Genomic DNA, 16900 nt, shown 5'->3' on the forward strand with positions numbered 1-16900 from the left:
ACTTCTTTGCCTCAGTATAAGAGAACCTGCGGAGAAGAAAGCTTGCGTTTCCCCTATAATGGTGAGTCCCCTGCAGCCACTCTCTTCATTAGATGTAATGGAAATACCAACACCAGACCGCATGCAAGAGCAACACGTTTTCAGCCTTCTAACCCCTCAAAAGCAATACACAACACACAGACCAACCAATTGGCTACAGAGGATAGCAAAACCGAATCTCAGAGGGGAGAACCCCTGCAGCAGTTTAAGCCAATCCATCAAGAAAAACATAGAGGAAAAAGATCCAAGGCGATGGCCAGCCTATTTAAAGACTTGGCTCAAGGAGCCAGATCTACAAGGCATTCCCGTGAATGAGCATACTTATACAGGTGACCTGACCACTTCAGTGAACCACAAATAAACTATTGTATACAAGCTCCTGATAAGGGCCAGCTCCCAGGACAGCAGTGAAAGGGAGTTTGGGATTGCAGAGATGGCGGAGTGGTGTGTAAATCTGTGTACCCCGGGGTGTCTCACTCTCCATACGTCCTCTATCCCCCACACCTCTAACATACCCCGTATTTTCCCAGAACACCTGCTGCTCTAACGCGAACTACCGCCTGCCCGGTCCTGGGTCATATCCGAGACCGTGTTAAAGTCCCCGGCCCACAAGATATCCCTGTCTGGAATGTCCCCCAGCTGCCTCTCCACCCACTGCAGGGAATCCGTCGTATCTGTGTTAGGCCCATAGTAACATATCAGTGTATACGACTTCCCTTGGATAATCCCTTGCACTATCAATGCCCGACCCTCCCGGTCCTTCTGTTTATCATAATGGCCACCCCCCTGGAGTAGGAGGAGTACCTGTGGCACCCCCAGCTTTTACCGAATTTAGATTTGTTCTCTGCCGTCAAATGAGTCTCCTGGAGGAAGGCCACCCCTACCTGATGGCATCTCAGATATTGCAGAACCTTCTGACATTTAGGTGGGCTATTGAGGCCTCTAACATTCCAGGTCATGAAATTAAGTGCTGTCATCAGAGAATAATTTGCCCTGGACATCCCTGTCGCCTACCATCTGCTTATATTCCTGTACCCCTCGCATCGCTATACCCTCTCCTCCCAATACACCCCCACCGTAACAGTCCCCCTCTCCCTCCCCTGCCAACAACCCCCCAACCTGTCGGCAACCAACCCCCCCCCCGCTTCACCCCACCCTCCCCCTTTCTTAACATAAACACCCACTCACCTGCCCCGAGTGCCCCAACCATTCAACTCCAACTCCCCCCTGAACATACACATTGACGGCTTTCGCTCGGGGGGCGGCTGCAAGCCCGACCCTCCACAGCACCATAAATCGTTTCCAGACAGCGTGCAAAGCCGAATGTAAGTGAGAATGACACGCCATATGTGGGTCGAGTGTGGCCCGACTGCTGATCACTCATTGTTCCCTTGCGATCTAGAAGCCCTTGGCGGCATATCAAGGAAGGAGGCGCCCTCCTCCGGTGTTTGGAAAAACGACGCCTTTCCGTCATGTTCGATCCGCAGCCTGGCAGGAAACAGCATGGCATACCTAAATTCTTGTCACAAAGCCTCTTCTTAACATCCAGGAATGTTTTCCTGCTCGCCTGCATTTTGTCAGAGAAGTCAGTGTCACACTCACCTGAATTCTGCAGGAGCGATGGATTGGACCCCTGGACCGAGTTTGGGTTCCCTGTTGTACTACAAGTACTTCTGTGGTAAAGTTTACTTTATTATTTATTATCCAGAACATCAAATTTGCCACATGTAATGCAGTTTATGCTGCTCTCTTCTTGAATGCTTTCTATCAGGAAGGCCGCTCTCCTGCCACTCTTGTTTTCCCACTTTTATATTAACCAAAGGCTCATAATGGCTTTTGCTACCACTCACTCTTCGTTGATTTAAACAATGCTTGTTTAGGCCATTTACAACTATTGCTTCTTTCTCACTGTGGCAATATGGTTTACAGACAACTTGTTTTTTAATTGCCCTCTCTTGGCTTTGGCAATGTTGGGTTTTATGAACTAGCTTTGATATTGCCCTACTTTGGCTTTGGCAATAATAGTTCTTATTGGTTTCTTATAAAATTGTCCTCTGTTGATTTTAGCAATGACTCTGACCGTTACAAGTATAATAATACCTTTCTTGATTGTTCCCAAAGTTCTTATTCTGCCACTTTTACATTGGATCAGTTTGGCAGTCAAAATTATTATTATTCACTTCTCTTCCTTTACATCAGTTCGATATTCAAAATCATTAGACCGGGCCAGCGGGCGATCTCAAAGTGCTCTGGGGTCACACAACACTAGGGAACTCACTGGGTACTGCATACATGTCCGCTCGCTCGGCTGCCTCTTGGTCTTCTGCTTCCTCTGGCCGAGCAAACTGCTTTTTACTGCTTCCGGCGGTCCACGCCGATCGGGAAAGAAGCACTCCTTGTTCTTGGGACACTCCAGTGCTTGTCTGCCACCAGAGCCCAACTTAGAAAGAGGAAAGCTTTGCAAATTAACGCTGCCCTGTGTGCAACCTCTGCATTCAAGGTCTTTGAAGGTAGAGACATCCATTTGTTAAACGATGGTGGCTCCGGCGTCTCTGCTCTCCTTCAAATCTGCTTCAATAGCAATGTGGAGTTACTGCAATCAGTCCACCTCCCACTACTGCGCTCTATGGCCTGCACCCGAGGGGGTCTTTTTATACTTCCCAGGCTCCCTCAGGTGTGGGTCATTAGCACTGTTAGACTGCAACTTGCAGTCCTGTGCCTCTGCATCCCTCTTCTTTGCCTCAGTACTTTGGGCATTGTGGGACTTGAAGTCCCCAATGTGCAAATAACCCTTTCCTTTCTGAATGCTGTTTCCAAATATACCAATTTAATTTATATTCTTAATTACATCTTCTAAAGGAGTTTTGTAAATACTTAATGATTGGTTCTGATTTGCAGGGGAATTCGTTTTCAGAATGTAAGATGTTCATGGTTTGAGGGTCACATTTAACATTCTCCTGTTGATCACAGTGACTTTCACCCCCATAAGTATCGATGACTTTATGAGGGGGGAGGTTGGTTTACTCCCAATAAATGATTGTTTATGACAGTGTTCACCATCATTAAGACACTTAGCTTTGGGAAAGAAAACCTCTCTCCTAAAACAAGCCCTGCCATATTCTAGCATCACTGACATTTCTTCCTCTGAGGAAGACAACTACTGCCTCTCTCCCAACTGAGTCTTCCTGTTTTCCTGGGGCCCTTCTCCTCCGAGGTGATCCTCCCAGCTAATCCCCCCAACCCCCACGCGTCAGGATCAGGTAGCAGCTGATGGCCACCTTGGATGAGGCTTTAGGTAGGGTCTTTATGAGGGCTCCGCACGATTCATCACAGTTCCTAGTTATCGCAGAGTTGATGAGCAGGAGCTAAATACGGTTCCTGGTTATTGGGAATCGCCAAGTAATCAGGAGCAACCTTTGGAGAACAAGCAGCTAATCCATAGCATGCCTCAAATCCAACTTCCACATGCAGGACAGAGTAAACCTTTGTCAGTTCTTTATGAACCCATTATCCTTTAAATGACTCCTAGATATTATCTAATGCCCCTTTATGGACATTCCCAAACATATGGAGTAATGACGCATCGAAAGAGTTTTAATGGCACCAGTTGGCCCCGTGAGTTAAAACTAGTTTCGGGTATTGGTTGCTGTCCAGATAATCAGGCCATTCTAGGCTACAAGAAGGAGCTAAACACCTCTGTGCCCCCATCCCCGCGTTCCCCCAGTTTTGAACCATGCACAATCTCCTTGCCCCCTGTCTAACCTATGCAATCCCTTCTCCCCTTAAATATTCAAGCAGCTTTCTTGTATTTTCTGTGTTGTTCTCCTCTGTATGCCTGATAAGTAAGCAGAGCTATACCTGCATGCCATGTCGCCGGTATCCATTTTCCCTCTAGCTATCCTCGTTGGTGCCTGTGAATGGAAACTGCTCATGGTTTTAATAATAGTACACTTTCTTCTGGCACTTGAGTGCCCATAGTTGGAGTTGCGGTCGCACTTGCCTATCCTTCAGCCGAATCTCAACGGTGAATGATGATATTGGGATCTGTCTAAGTATTCCATCCCGACAAAATAAAGTCAACCTGCTTGTTAATTGTAATTCATTCTGAAATGCAATTCCTGTACTTTTGAATAATACAGAGGACCCTTTTTATCCTAGTGCTGCCTACAGTAAACGGCTACATAATCCTAATCTGCGATTTTTACATTGTGCTCAGTGGCCCCTTTAATTCTTTCTGCACGTGGGTCTAAATGAATTTCAAATCCTAATCCACATCATTGTGTCCCATGTATGATTTTATTATGGGCATCTTTGTGCAGCATTACGCATCCTAATTGGTGCATTTGTGTTAATTACTAGGACTAGTGTGCATCTGGCAATTTGCACAACATAGCCTATTGCGCCATTTCATCCATGAGTTGGCATGTCCCGCTGAGCAGTACCAACCTTGACCTTGATGTAAATGATGAAAAATAGCATCACCCTTTTCCATTTTGCTACTCTTTTTGCCTGATCACTTTTCTAAGTGGATTTCTTGCAGCATCACTAACTATAAGCTTGCTTTCTTGTTAAGCACATATAGTACTTATTAACTTGACACATCAGGTCATAGTCTCAACCATATTTGTTTGTTCTCCTGCCAACTTTTCAATTCATCCAAATTTAACCTGCATGCATTTCACAGTGTTTACAGGTCAACTGGAAATAAACCCCTTTCCGCCCCATACTCCAACTTGCCATCCAGTACATCATTACAGCCATCCAAAGTGAATCATGAAAGCCAACACAAGTTGCCCTCCTCTATAATCCGTAGCCTATACGTAAACGTTTCCTCCCCACTCATCAATGAAGACTATGCTTGAGGCCTTCCCGAAAGGCATAACGCAGGAAGTTGATGTTGGTTTTGTGTGTGCGCAGTCTTTACATGTGCAACAACATATCCAAGGGGAAACATTGTTTTGTGATGTTCCCCTTGTGCCGTGAATTACCGTGGAAAAAACATAAGATGCTGGTGCTAAATGTAGTCCCATACCGATTGTACTACTTACCTACTACATACCAGAAGTTACAAATCTGCCACTCTGAAAGCAAATCATGCATTTGACCAAACTCGCATTAATAAAGTTTATAGCTCATCAAAGGAGCTCAGTAATCAAAATAAAGATTTCATGAGCAGGAGATGGAAGCAGCTCCTGGGTAGGAGGCATCTTCCAATACGAAGGAGTAACCCATGCGGAACAAGGCGCTAGTGCATAGCTTGCCACAAATCTAAATTCTCCATGAGATGCAAACTATGATGTTTTGTCTATTTCATAGGACCTCCTGTTCTTTAAGTGACTCCCAATGCATATTTATACATATTGTCAAACGCACAGGGCCAGATTCTCAAAAGCTTCTTTGATGCAAGTGAGAAGATGCACCAAAAAAAGAATCAACGCGTCTAAAAGGGCAGCTGCGCTCATTCGGATGCCTGTTTCCCCCCTCTTCGCGTTAGTGGCATTTCTGAAGATTTAAAAGCGCATTCCCAAATCCACAAACGGGATGTGCTTTTAAATGAGCAGAAATGAGGGATCTCCCCTGTGCGCCTGTTCAGAACAGGCACTAAGGGAGGCACAAATCATTGCAGGGTTATTTCTGATCCTGTCAGGATTTGCTCTTAAGTGCGCCAGCCACGGTTTAAACCATAGCTGTCACTCTAGCATTTCTATCCCCCAAACGGGGATAAAAATGTTTTTTTTTTTTTTTAATGATTTTTTTTTACCCTCGATCATTTCAAAGAGATGGGACCCTTCTCTGTGAAATGTACTCTCAGCAACTAGGCGATTGCCGGGAGCCTGTCATTCATTATGCAAGGGGGCTGGACCAAGCATCTTTGCACCACTGTCCAGCCCCTCCTGTAATGCACATGTTACCTTTTTAAGAATAAGGTGACCTGCGTATTTCAGCAATGAGTGCAAATGAAAAAAGCAAATCCTCTGCGCTTTGTTCGTTTGTGCTCATTTGTTGGAATCGGGCCCGCAGAGTTAATATTACATACATATATTTGTTTTTTTTTAATCTGGGGAGTCAAAGTAGCCTCTGGTTGCAGATGTTATAAAGCTAATTAGCATATTCTAGTCCACAAGACGAACCCAATTAGCACCCTGCTGTTACATGTCATTCACAAGCTGATGCTCCACTGCCCTGGCCACACCTTGAGTTTGCCTCTGCCACTGATCTCGACCTCCTCAGTGGTCTCCAACTTCTGCAATTGCAGTATCGTCGTGCTTTGTCTACAGTTTTTCACTCCACTTATAAAATGTCCCATCGACACTCACTCGTCGAAAGCAACATTTACCCTGTCCTCAAACATGTAGTCATTAATAAAATACTGAAGAAACTGGAAGCCCATCACAGAATCCTCATTAACATTTGACCAATCGTAAGTCTTCCAAACACATCTAAAGCCTTTGGAAATCGTAGTTATCAACCAACTCTCTCTTCACCGTAAGCAAAATGACCAATGAATACAGGGCTGGCGTCCACTCCAACAGAGGGCCCTAAGAGCCCCATCACGTATGTGGGGGAAGAAGTACTTATTGATTTGTTGCTTGGTTGGGTCTCTGCACTAATATCCTACTCAGTCCCTCTACAGTTTTTAATAGTGGACCACTGCATACTGCCACACTGCTTCCATAACCAGACGTTCATTCATGTCCTCCTCCAGTACTTTGACCCTTAGCGTTTCCTAGGATTTGCCTAGTTGCTGATTTTTCTTTTTTCCCCCCCAAGCAATTTATTGAAGAAAGATCGGTTCTAACAAAGAAAACAAGAAAAAACTTTGTGCATATTTTCTATTTTTATTAGGACTATTTTTACTTGCAATTTTTATTTTTTGGGAGTAAAAGTGACTGATGCACCCCTTATGTAGGGCTGCACACCCAGAAACAAACAGACTAGTTCACGAGGAAATACTACCACCCAAAAAAGATGATTCAGATGCAACTCTATTGGTCATTTTGCAAAAAGTCCTTCTTGCCGGCTTTGGAAGTGATGCGTACTAGACGCAAAAGGAAGGTGCATTTAACTAAGTGTTGTAAATCTCAGACAATCCATCCAATTCAGGGGCTGTACGATGATGAAGAGGAATATGTATTTGAGGTAGGTGAAGAAGATTTAGATGGACCAAAACACAATGTAAATATCAATGGGAAGAATGTGCAGATGATGATTGATTCAGGTGCAAAGTATACTCTACTCTACAAAGTATACTGCAAAGTATACTCTACTCCCACTCCCAAAAACATTATTTGAACGCACCTTTGCAAATGAGAGGCTAATGGAAGTGGACATCAGGCCTGTGACATATGGAGGAGCAAACATAAAGATGATAGGATGCTCCACGGCAAAACTTGAATTCAGGGGAAGAACCGCCTCCGGGAAAGTGTAAGTGAGTAAATTATTTTGTTAAGTATTTTTCAAAGGCATTCCTAGGCTCTAAACCAGTGGCATACAAAGCAAGGAACGTTCAAATGTATATTCATGAAAAAGTAAAAGAAGAATTGAACAAACTAGTGACGGAGGGGATCATCAAGAGGATAGAGGCATCAGAGTGGGGTTCTCCTCTCCTTATAGTAGTGAAACCAAATGGAAAATTGAGGCTTTGTGTAGACCTCTACTCACTCAACAAGTGAGTAGTTCCGGACTGTCATCCTTTACCCAACATTGCGGAAACTCTATCGACACTGGGTGAAGTATTCTCATTGTTGGATCTTACCTCTGCATATTATCAGATCAGACTCACCCAAAGTCAAAAATTATGACCGTATTCAGCACACCGGAAGGTTTGTTTCAATTAATTTGTATGCCTTGCTGAGTGGTCTCGGCTGCATCTGTGTTCCAAAGAATAGTGTATGAGATATTCAAAGATGAACCAAGTGTAATATGCTTTTAGGACGATATAATACTATTTGGGAGGGACCAATTGACCCATGATAAAAGGTCTAAGTGAAGAGAAGTGTAAATGCAATCAAATAAGATTGATTACCTGGGACACACAATGGGCCTCATTACACGGTAGGCGGTAAGGGTTTACCGGTACCGGTATTTTACCGGTAAACCCTTACCGCCTTACTACGAGGTCCCTTTGCGGGTTGGGGAATTTAACGACTGCTTTTTGCAGGCGTTAAAAACCAACCCGCAAAGGGACCAGAGAGCTAATTACGGTAACACAATTTGCGGTGCCGTAATTAGCGCCTTCCCCATTCCCGTAGAGCCCTATGGGGCAAGAATGGGACTGGGGAAGAGCAATGGGGGAAGGGGGAATTACCGCCCCACCAACCTTGGAATAGGGCGGTAATTCCCCTTTCCACCAAGGCGGTGCTGGTATTTTACCGGCATGGACCAAGGCGCTAATAGCACCTTGGTCCACCGCCATCCGTGTAATGAGGCCATCTGCTAATGGTGTTAGTCCCAAGATGGATTTGGTGAGCAGCATCAGAAAAACACCAGTGCCCAACAATAAAGATGAGCTATGCTCTTTTTTGGGCATGGCTGAATACTATTCAAAATATGTTCAAAATTTCTCATGCAAATTGGTGAACATGAGACTCCTGATGAAAGATAGGTCCAAATAAGAATGGAACGCTGAGTGTGAAAAATAATTCATCACAATTAAAGATTAACTGAATTGAACGCCATCACTGAAGAATTTCACGGTGGGGCATCAAACCATATTATCCATGGATGCCAGTAATACAGGTCTAGGTGCGATCATAATGCAGGTGTAGAACAACAAGGAATACATAATTGTGTTTGCCACCAGACTCCTCAAAGGAGAAGAGTTGAACTATTCAACATTTGAGAAGCAACAACTGGTGATAAAGAGGTCCTTTGATAAATTCAGAACCTATGTATTGCATTGTTTCAGTGGACACTTTGTCCAAGTGTGTAGAAGTGAAAATTACAAGGACTATAACCAGTGACGTAATTAAGCAATATTGCCCGAGCAGGGGGGCGGGCGTTACTCGGCCAGGTAATGCCCTGGGCCAGTTGGAAACCCAAGCGAAGCAAGGGCTTTCACAGTAGCCTGGTACATTACCTGCTTCGGTAATGCCCCTTCCCTTTGAGGGTATCTTGCTATTAGCACCCCAGCATGTTTTACCAGGGGTAGGTAAGTGGGGTGGGGGAGGGGGAAATAGATGTGTAGGTGGGGCGAAAGAGACGCAGGGGAGCGCTCACTTACCGGGTATCCGGTGGGGGAAATGGTAGCCTTCAGCTCTGAGGAGGCTCAGAGAGGGGTCGTTACCGTATGGTAAAGCCCCCGTTCTGAGCCTCCTAATTAGCTGGAAGGTCGAAGCCCCGTCCATGCTGGGTAGCAATAGGATTTATTGAAAAAAACGTTTAGGCTTGAGGGATTTCCTTCAGAAATCATGACAGATAATGGAGTACAATTATAAGCCTGGGGAAATGCAAATGTTTCGTCGAGAGAACGGTATTGTGCATACATTCACATCCATTTATTATCCCTAGGCCAAGGGATCACAGAAAGATTTAATAAGGTGATACATTATTGCATCAGATGGACTAGCAGTAATAGTGAAAATTGGGGAAAAAGCAGGTATAGATAGGGTAACAGCTCATAGATTCTCTCCGCACATCACCACAAGCTCATCTCCTTTAGAGATGAGGAGGGGAGGAAGCCAAATAGGTAAATGTGTCCCCCATGGTTAGGAAGAAAGAGCAGGCTGGATATGGGAAGATGTAGAGAGAACCAAGTAACGCATTAAGGAGAAACAGTATTACAATGAATGTAGATATGACGAGAGGAAAGCATGAATGTGAGAGGCTTGGTGAGGGTGCAACTACCGTTTCCCCTAAGAAGGGGTTATGGAAGTACTTCATGGAGCAGTTAGAGTTGAGGATGGTAGCACATGGAACATGAAAGACATGTGAGTGAAGTGAGAAGGCATGAAGTGAAGAGACCTGAATCCACAGTGAGAAGGTCTCAAAGAGTAGTAAAAAGAAAACTGGTAATTTCAAAGCTTATATTGTTGATGGATGAAAGGGAGGTGTATAATATCCTAGTAGAATGTGGAATGGAGAATGTGGAGGGGTGAAAGAGAGGATAGAATGTAGAAATGGTTGAGTGAAGAGCAGGAAGGAGTGTACAGCAGTTGGTGGGGCATTTACAGAAGTATTCTTAACTTCAATAAATAATCATAAAAGAGAGTATGTGTTTCCGACTCTGGATACTTCAGTGCCTTTAAGTAGTTGGGTCATGCAGGAACACACAACCGGGAAGGGCTCACACGGAAGCCCTACGAAGGGAGGACTGGGAGGAGGAGTGAGGGGCAGAGGAGACCTGCATAGACGAAAGACAATGGCACGGTGCAGCCAAGTCAGCCATTGCAGTGTAACGGCACCCCAGTCTAGTGAGAGGCCACTTCATCTGATCAGCTGTATATCTCAGTAAATGAATATCATACTTTTCCATAACTCTCTAGTTCGTCCCTCTGTCCAAACTGGACCGCCTCCATCTTAGACTGCGTGTGCGGGTCTTCAAGCCACATTTCAGCCGCCTGTGTCGTTTCTGATTTTCAGAAATGTATCGGCTTAATTTTGGCTGCAGTCATCGTTCTAGTAAACTATTACCTCTCCAATTTGCCATATCAATTGAGAAATGTATGGGTGTGCAGCAGAACTATTGCTGGGACCAGAGCTAAGAAGGAAACCTTCAGCAGATTCCCACTGTTTATACATACCTTGAGCTCAGAACCGGGAAACCCACTGACAACCCTGCAGAATGTGTAACCGAGAGCCAGATGTCCTGTTACAGCGCCAGCACAGTCATTCATTATCTCATATACCAAGACCGAGCGCTTTAGATGGTGTACAGTAGCACCTGAATATATGATATGTCATTTATAATGCACCTGTACACTAGTGTTTCTGACGCGCTGATGTGCATACCTCAGACATAGATCGAGCTCTGAGCTCTGATGGATGTTCTTTAATTTGTATATGGCTCTACCGTGCCTTAACCTCAAGAACCGCAATATCTGACCACGTGTATGCCAGTGACACTCGGCTATCAAATGTAAAGAGTGCAACGTCAAATGGCGCGCTATTCCAGACTGCCACATGTGTTTGAAAGAATAGATGCCTGCCAACTGCCTCTGTTTACACTTCCAAAACTGCTCTACTGGAAGGCCGTGTATTCAGAGCACTCTCACTTTTACCTGACTCTAAAGTAGGTCTGCTCCAGGCATCTCGTCAGCTAATTTTGTAACCTGGGAGTTAAATTCAATTCAGCTCTATCGTTTGTACCACAGTTCAGTACTGTCACAGGTCTACCTATGACCTGCTCTCCAACTTTGATTTCAACACCCTGTGTCATCATCTTACTTGATCTCTCTTCTGCCTTTGACACGGTCAACCACGCAATCCTGCTCAACCATCTCTGTGATAACCTGTGTATCATCGGTCAGGACCTGGCATGGCTGACTTCTTTCCTCTCTGATCGACCCTCGCAGGTCCAACTTGGGTCCTTCCTCTCCTCTATCTCTACCTGTGGTGTCCCCCAGGGGTCTAACCTCTCTCCCTGGCTGTTCAACCAATACCTTGCACTTCTTGCCCACCGCATTGCCACTCTGCCCCAACCTTCAGTGCTATGCGAATGATACTCAGCTCATCTTCATGCCACCCTCAGCCACCTCCTCTCTATCTCTCATCTCTGACTGTCTGCTTTCCAGGAGTGATGTGTTGCCAATGACCTCTGCCTCAATGCCAGTAAGACTGAGATTCTCCTCATGGGCACACCAGCTCCCTCCTTTCCTGTCACTCTCTGGTCGGCCTCTCTTGGCCCTCTTCCGGCTACCACCTGCGAGGCTAAAAACTTCGGGCTCATCTTCGACTCCACACTCTCCTTCTCTCCTCGCATCTCTGGCATCTGTAAGAAGTCACACTACCAGCTGCACCTCCTCAGAGGTATTTTCCCTTCCTCTCCTTCCCCCAGAAGCTCACCGTCTCCAGAGCTCTGCTTCTCTCTAGGCTGGACTATTGCAACAGCCTCTTTCTAAATCTGCCTGCTTCCACTCTCCGCCCTCTGCAACTCATCCAGAACAGGACTGCGAGACTTGTCCTTGGCCTCAAGCCCAGGAATCGTATCTCTCCAGGACTGAAATCCCTACACTGGCTCCCAGTGGCTGGGAGGATTACGTTTAAAACCCTCTGCATTGTCCACAAGGCCTTCTGGGGCCTGAGGCCTCAATACCTTAAACTCTCTCTTCCTAAATATCCTCTTGCTCAAGCTCTTTGCTCATCCACTTCCAACTCCCTCAGGGTCAGTTGCTTCTCCAAGCAGCGAGTTGGTGGTAGATCGCTTTCCTTGACTGGGGCCTCCCTCTGGAACAGCCTCCCTGCCTCCCTGAAACTTGAGGAGAACCATCTCCGGTTCCGGAAGCACTTCAAGACCTTCCTCTTTGCTTCTGCTTTCTCTCCTCCTCTCCCCTGCTGAACTCCCGGTTGAAACTGTACTGGTCACCTGGCCTCCCTCTGATCTCGGGCCCAGGTCCCCTCCCCCACCACCCTCGCACTTGGGGACTGCTTTCTGTATCCCTACAGTCCCCCACCAGCACTTGACACCTGATGTCTGCACTTACCCTTGCACTTGCCACCTTCTGGACCTACTTCTCGTATTGTTATTTATTCTATTACCCCATGTACTGCACTGTCCCCACCACCTCTCCCACTCTGCACTTTTCCTCTTCCCCTGCACTTGCGCGATCTGAATGATACCTGGCCTAGTAGGATCGCTATCTCTGTCTTCCCAATGTTCCCCCTCCCTTTCTGCATCGCGTCTTGAAACACCTGAGTATAGGCGCATTATAAATGCCATATCATATCAAATCATATCTATTCTTCTACAGACTGTGCCTACAAATGTCACTGTTCTTTGTGGCTTTCTTATCCCTTCAAGGGATATATGTGATTTGGCCAGTGAAATCACAGTCACGAAAGCCCTCTCACAAAAAATCCCACCCACTGAACCCATCTGTTGTACCACACCTACCCGGTAGCCTCCGGCTGTTCTGTGCCTTTTTTCCCTCCCATGTCTATGCTTAATGGGTGGTTCCACCCCCTGCCCTAGGACCCAGCCCGCTTGATGCCCTTTGCCCACACTCCCCCAGGCCCTCCAAACCCATGCTTGGCCATAGCACGGCCCCGCTCTATCCTAACCTTCTCTTCTGCGACGCACCCCGCTCCATTTCCTGGCTCTGCGCAACAATTGCTGGATTAAGAATGTGGACTACATTTTCGGTGCTCCCTGGGCTTGTTGTGTGGGTCAGTCGGCAGCCCAGGGATTCAGCTACCCATATTCAGCACAGATGGATTTGATTAGTACATCTTCATCAAATATATGTAGAACCCCTTTAAGAGTACTGCATTGGGATCTTTTTCAGTCTCAGACAAAACCTCAAAACTTGATTGTGCACAGAATCACGCAGACAGCCTCCTCTTCAGTCTACATTCAGCTAGTCAAATATCTGTCCAGCAATTACGACATTAAACTGGCTACTGTAATGAAGAAATTAGTGAGACTACACTTATGTAAAGGAAGTCGATGATGGGAAAATGAGTGAGAACATGTTGAATAGTAGGACGGTGATAGAAAACGGGATTGCAAAGAGGTATACTACATCACTAATGGTGTAATGGGGTCCTGGTCAGTTGATGTAGAATGCCAATAACACAGGAGTGCTTGTGACTCTGTGAATGTCTGAAGTCACTGATATGATAACTATTGAGACACCTGTAGTTTTTGAAGTAGGAGTGAATTCCATTTCTTTGACGTGCAGGGTGTCTGTAATGGGAAATTATTGATATACCATTGAAGACAGTGATTGGGAATCCTGATATTTTGGGCTGTAAGATAACATGGCTTGATCCTCTTTCGTGTGAAACTCAAATTTTTATTCTTTTAAATGTTTATTTTAACCCTCAAACAGCTGTTTTGACTGAATTTCTTGCAGCAGTTACCATTGTTATTGAAGACTATGCTTTTTTTGTCTGTTTGTTTTATTGTACTGGGCGATTTTAACTCTGAGTGTTTAGATGCAAGATGGTATGGTTTGGATGCGTCTCCACGTTTCTCCCAACCTGCTGGACTTCGTGGAGAATCGATCTGAGACTGCTTTGAGTTATTTTGACTTGGTTCTCCTAACTGGCAATCTTGGGGAGGATATACCACTTAGATATACCTGGGCGAGTGGTCGGCTAAGATCTACTCTTGATTTTGTATTTGTATCATCTCCTTTTCTGCCTTTTTTTCATAGTTTTTGTGTCGAGCCTGACGCAGCCAGTGACCATACCCAGCTTAGTCTTAGCTTTGGGGCCATTGATAGACCAGGGCAGGATTTGCTATCTGATACTCTAATGGTTAACCCCCAGAACCATGCAGTTAGATGGGTTTCTAAGTATGCTCTTAGGTTGAATGCCTGTGTTGAACAGGATCTTTCGCAGAACCTATTTACTGATATGTGCCCCCGGTCATTCTCCCGCTATCTCCAGTCCAAACTACTAACTCTGATACCAGCCTGTAAGCTTTTTAGTGGGAGCTGCCCACGACCCTTCAAACATGGGCCCAACAAAGAGGTGCGTGACAAGAAGAGAGAGTTGCGCGGCAACATTAGGGCTATTGTTAAAATAGGTATCAATGTCCAACGTAAAATTACTAATTCCAAATCCACTTATAGGAATTGGATAAGGGGACATCAAGCTCTCTTGCTTCAATCAGATGCTGAAGTGATGTTTAAAGCTTTGTCATTCTCCCAGATGGCTAACTTTAGGAGCTTAATTCGAGGGGATGTCCAGCAAGTCTCGTTGCAGCATCACTCTGTCCCTGGTCAGGTGTGCAAGGAGATTTTTTACTGAGCTGTATGCTTTAGACGGTCCTGGGTTTGGTTACTAAATTTGTTAACCATTGTGGGCCTGGACTACAGACAGTGTTGGACATCGATTTAGAAGGTATTCACTTGGCCATTAAAAAGGCTAAGTCCTCTAATGCCCCGGGCCCCGATGGCACTATTAATGTAACCCTTAAATCTGAACCCCTATTATGGACCGGTGTCCTATTGCAGCTGTACCGCAATGTGATATGATGGAGTGTTTCCCCAGACACGTGGAAAGAAACCACGATTGTTGTTATCTACAAAAAGGGGGACAGGTCCAACCCAGGGAATTACTGGCCAATTTCTCTCCTGGACTCCTACAAAATGTTTGCAGGCTTTTTACTCCCTGCATTGCAGAAGTGGACGAGCTCTGCAAATATGCTGGACTGTAATCAGCCCGGGTTTCGCAAGGGCACCAGTACATCTCTTAACGGGTTCATTCTCCAATTGAATTTGACTGCGTCGATGGCAAAAAAGCTATAGGGAATGCTCAGGGCGTGGGGTTGCCTGGAGGACCTTATATTAATGTTGGAATTCTTACATCAGGACCTCGGGACAAAGGTCAGACTCGATAAACAGAGCTGTTACTCAGGCTGGATGCCTGTTGCACGCAGCCTTAGACAAGGATGTGTCCTTGCCCCTTTTCCTTTCAACTTGTATATTTTGGAAACCAGGGGTGCACTAGAAGGTGCAGGGTTGAATCCCCCAAGATTGGGTCATAGTGTAATACAGTATCTTCTGTACGCAGATGACTTTTGTTCTAGCTGATTAAACACCAATAGGACTGCAGAGGCCATTACTGAGAGCCCACAAGTTCTTCAAGACACTGGGTTTGGAAATTAGTGTGCCAAAATCCAACATTTTGATTTTGAATCGCAAAAAAAGTGGGTCCGGGAGATCTAACTTTAAATGGCACATACAGGGGGCAAAGCTACAGGTGGTATCAGAGTTTAAGTTTAATATTAGCTCTAAGCGGTCCAAACTAGTGGAGTCGAAAGGACTCAGACTGAATATGTTAACAGCAGTAAGTCAATTACCCATATTGGATAGGAAGTCCGGGCGTTTTCCGTTGATTCCTGCCCTGAAACTTTACAATCCAGTGATAGTCCCAAAATTGATGTGTGGGGCAGAAACAAGAGACCAGAATAGACTGCGACAAAGAAGAGGCGTTTCTTTGGAAGCGTATGCTGAGGCTCCCGGGTGGAACTCCACTCGCTGCAGTAATGCATATTCTGGGTATCTCCTTGTTAAATTCCTAAGTAGAATGGGAACGTATCTTACTCCTGCGCTGCATATTGTTCCCTCCGGCATCTACTCTGTTAAAGGATCTTAACCTTTTGTATACAGAGGAAAATTGTGTTGTCTTTGAGCATTGGGCGAACTCTGTTTTCCTGTGGTTGGTCAACAAACCAATTGAAGAGCTGGAGTATAATCCAAATAAGGTCAAGAAGGTGCACTTTGAGGCAGATTGGATCAGTAACAGAGCAAAGCTTGTGGGTTATAAGATATTTGATCACTTTACAATGGATATCAAACCGTACAATGCACCTCAGCAATGTTTGATTAGACATGCTTCCCCCCTCCCTCAGAAAGTTCTGGTTACAAATTAAATTGTACTTGTTCTTAAAGGATAGTTCCGGGACTTTTTTTTTATTGTCCCTACGGGTCGGCCATGTGTTTGTAAGCATAAATCGGTAGATCGTAGGAAACTTTCCTATGGACCTTACCCGACTTTTCGCCCATTATCGCACTCGAAATCAGCCTCCATTTTGTGATAATCCTATCATTTCGCCCCATCGACCTGGCTCACCTGCCTTTGCGGCACTAAATCAAATCCCCCGCCCCTGAAACAGACTTTATCAAAACATTCATATTCCCCGCCTCTATCCGTGACGTGACTGAGCTGCGTAGGCAAACGCGCCCAGGCGTCT

The 16900-nt window shown here is 45.4% G+C and overlaps 1 protein-coding gene across 2 annotated transcripts in view; it reads left to right on the forward strand.

Annotated features, from left to right (window-relative positions):
• CPLANE2 (ciliogenesis and planar polarity effector complex subunit 2) overlaps positions 1–16900 on the forward strand; it is a 196046-nt gene that overhangs the window by 68003 nt on the left and 111143 nt on the right. The window lies entirely within an intron of this gene.

This window comes from Ambystoma mexicanum, chromosome 8 (assembly GCF_040938575.1).
Source record: "Ambystoma mexicanum isolate Mex_15411 chromosome 8, UKY_AmexF1_1, whole genome shotgun sequence".
In the NCBI taxonomy this organism is placed as follows: Eukaryota; Metazoa; Chordata; class Amphibia; order Caudata; family Ambystomatidae; genus Ambystoma; species Ambystoma mexicanum.